Below are 4,396 nucleotides of genomic sequence, written 5' to 3' on the forward strand. Positions count from 1 at the left end.
ATGTATGTATGTATGTATGTATGTATGTATGTATGTATGTATGTATGTATGTGTGTGTATGTGTGTATGTGTGTATGTATGTATGTATGTATGTATGTATGTATGTATGTATGTATGTATGTATGTATGTATGTACATTGTATGTATGTATGTATGTATGTATGTATGTATGTATGTATGTATGTATGTATGTATGTATGTACATTGTATGTATGTATGTATGTATGTATGTATGTATGTATGTATGTATGTATGTATGTATGTATGTATGTATGTATGTATGTATGTATGTATGTATGTATGTATGTATGTATGTATGTATGTATGTATGTATGTATGTATGTACGTATGTACAATTAATCTTGCCCAAGGAAATTGATAGTATGATCTAAATAGAGTAGATCTGAGTTTTTAAAAAATGAGTATGGAAATGGAATATTAATATTACTATCAATATCACAATTTTAGAAAAATGAGTACTGGTAGAATGAGATACGACTTCACCTGTCAGTATCACTCCATGCAGGCTAGATTCATCAGAGTCCTATTGGCCTACTAAAAATACAACTACCTGGACATTTGATATCGATGTTTGAATCTAGAAACAAATTATGCTTATGGGAATTACTTACTGGACTCTCTTAACCTAAAATGAAGTTTTTTTCCTCACTTCATTCATTTAAACAAAAAGGTAGAAAGAAAAATAATGCGAAGTACACGGACCTGCTGAATAAAATTCGACCTTTTGTTGACCTCACCTACTTGAGTATGTGATACCTATATCAAATAAGTGTACTCAAATTCACATGGTCTATTGATAGTCTCTCTATATATTTACCTGTAGTGCCCTTCATCTCAAGAATTACGATTTCTTGATAGACTTGGGTAGAAGTACAACACCTTTACAGCCATGGTCATTTTGCATAGACGTAATGTAAGCGGTCACTGTTTGGCCTCTACGTCACTGAATAAGACAGGGGGAGAAATAAAACGATCACTCATGTATGACGTATTTTCAAATTTCATTGCAAACACTTAACACGAATATGACGTACATAGTGTGACGACATTTTCTTTGCGGCATGATTTGAAACAAACACACACATAAGCAAACAAATTTCTTAAGATTTGAGTAAATGTTTCTGATTGATTATATCAGTCGACCAATCAATCAATCAATCGGTCAATCAATCAATCAATCGATCGATCGATCGATCAATCAATCAACCAACAACCAACCAACCAACCAACTAGTCAAGTGATCAATCGATCGATCAATCAATCAATCAATCAATCAATCAATCAATCAATCAATCAATCAATCAATCAATCAATCAATCAATCAATCAATCAATCAATCAATCAATCAATCAATCAATCAATCGATCGATCAATTTGCGGAATCTTAATGTAAAAGAACATCACCATTAAAGTTTTTCACATATTTTCACAGCATTTTAATATTAGTACTGTAGTTATATATCCATATACTCCAGGAAATAATGCTGGGTTCTGGGGTTATTTCAGGATTTCACATTACTAAACTTCGCTCGGATTGCCAAGAAACACCAAATTGAAACGCTCTTTCACCTAGCAGTGGTCCAATGTTACGTCACGGAACTTAGCAAAGGTGTATATGCATTAGATGAACAATGAATATTCATGATTATTACCTGATGGTGATAAACGCTTACAAGTTATATATATGCATTGTTCATCTAATAAATATGCATGTCTGCTAAGTTTCATGAAGCAACGATGGAGCACTGTAGAACAATGATGGTGAAATAGTAATCGTGTGACATGTATGTATGTGAAATCATGAAATGTTCTCTTCAGAACCAAAGTTTATAAATAAAAAAAAACGACAAAGAGATCGGATTTTAATTACATCCCCCCCCCTACGAAAAGTAGGAGTCTCCCTTATCGTCACATTTTACCATTCGTAGCGGTATACTCGTACACTTTTATGAAAGTAATTTCCGGATGTCAAAGATTGGGCTATTAGGTGTCTCCCTATAGCGTCGTAAAATCCATGATAAACAAAATAGATAACAAAAACAGAGCTAAATCGTAGGGTTTTTTGTTATCCTTGAGCGTTGTAACATGGCAATTACTCTTTTCAGAGTCCAACACCTGTACACTCAGATTTTGTCAGGTAAGAATAAGTTTAAAAAAACAAGCTCTTTATTTTCTATGTTGGCCTGAATCATTGTGGGTCATTTATCACAAACCCACAAATAATTTATAACTTTAGTTACGAGTTCCGAAATAAAACATAAGCGTTGCTTTACTACTCGAAACATCTGAATGTACGTTGACGCTCCCCACGCGTTGCCGCGACGCCCACCGCTCACAGTATGAACAGTACGTATGATGTATTGATTTCCCTATGCAGTTGCGTATGTAATACTGACCGGTTTATAGCGAGTTATTAATTTCAGAAGTATCTACGTTTCTAGTCAAATTTGCACTTGGTAATTCCTATATATAAATCTAATGTGTGTGACCCAACCATATTTAACTTGCCTAAGTGAACATGCATTCACTGTTAATCTTTTACAGCTCGGTTTGATCCGTGCGGATCAGATGACGCAATATGAGAGGTATGGGATGATTAATCTGAGTTTTAATGCCTTGTTTTGATGTATAGTGTGTAACTGGATGTTACGTCGCAAGAAACGGCTACGAATTGTTAAAACGTTCGCCCACACAGCGAAGATTAATCAGCGAGTGAGTCAGGTACTCCGGGCTACATACTATTACAATCTATAATAGTAGCCATGTTGTGGTCAGAAGTGAAATCAACAGTTAGTCAGTCTCAATGAAAAACTCCTTTGTAATCAACTCTGAAAGCTTGGTGGCCATGGCCTGTCACAACTAAATGGAAATTGATCACATCAGAGCCAAGAAAACGTAAATTTGGCAGTAAACATGATAATGGACGCCTATCCATTGATACAATCTAAATTGTACATGCCTTACATCGGGAATTAGGAGACGCAAACACCTCACGTGGTGTCCCCAGGGCCAGACACGATGCAAGGTGTCATCTCCCGATACCTGTCTAAAATATAACATATTAACATTGCCGACCATGGAATAACGTCTCCTAGCTCCACGATTGATTACATCCTAGGGAACGATAAAATTCAGCAAACTAAATGAATGGGTTCGTCACAAAACAGCTGTGCGTAATAAGAAACAGGTAGGTTTATCGACAAACATCCCGAAGACAAAATTCAGGCAGTATTTTTCTTGATAACTGGGGACACATAATTCTGTATTGATCAGAAAAAAATTAAACTTTATGATCATATGTACATTTTATGAAGAAATTTTGATTGGTGACTAATTCAACCTCATTCCACGAGAAAATGGCTCTGCACGCCAAGTAACTTTAAAGAAATTTATTTAGTATAATACCATTTATTGCAACATTACTAAGTCGAGTACTCTTTCACTTCCTTATCGAACGGCCATTGGTTAAAACAACGTGAGAACACGTGTTTTCAGTACATGTACTAGTATTGTACATCGTTGATATACTTACAACTCCATGAACAAAGTTAAAGAGAAGAAAATAAGTTATCGGCTTAACGCTATGAAGAGGTCGGGCCGGAGGTCGAGGGAATGAGGGGTTGGACTCCCATACACCACCCAAACGGGGAGGGGGGGGTCCGTTCGAAAAAGGCGATTTCAAAGGCCCCTTGAATGGTATTCGAAAAGTTTGATGGAGCAGTTAATGAGGACTAATCTGAGTAACGACATCATGTAACAATGATTAACGTTAGAAATGTTCTCGATGTTAAGGAACAGTTCGTCAACTACGTATGAGAAAGGATACATTTTCGAAAACATGGCATGGTATGACAATAATTTGGGTTCAGGTCTGTCAGGAACCCCACCCCCTTAACTTTAACTATGGAATTGCTCCTCCACCCCTCCCCCGGCACGCTCTCGCTCTCTACCCTGTTTTCCCTCTAGTTGCTACTGTCATATGTTTGTGTGTGAGTGCACACAAACACGCATTCACATTTCGTAGCTGTGAAGATTCCAAGCACATGTTTAAATGTAATGTCGTTTGTCACCACGTGGATGTAAAAATATCCACCATTTTAATAAAATATCAATAAATATAAAATTATGGGATGTGTATCTCACAAAAAGAACCCATACTTTCAACATTCGTCCACTGGCATGCTTCGTTTTTCTCTTCATGCACAGGGTAACATTTGAGAACAACAACACTTGCGGTTAATTTTATAGCAAACCAACATTAACGAATTGACGTGGGCTATAAAGTTATAAGATGGGCCGTAAATCAGGTGACAATGAGACATAGTGACAACCAGAATGAAGCTTATAGAATTTGATATTGGACATAAAAAGAAAC

The sequence above is a fragment of the Glandiceps talaboti genome, chromosome 22 (assembly GCF_964340395.1).
Source record: "Glandiceps talaboti chromosome 22, keGlaTala1.1, whole genome shotgun sequence".
NCBI lineage: Eukaryota > Metazoa > Hemichordata > Enteropneusta > Spengelidae > Glandiceps > Glandiceps talaboti.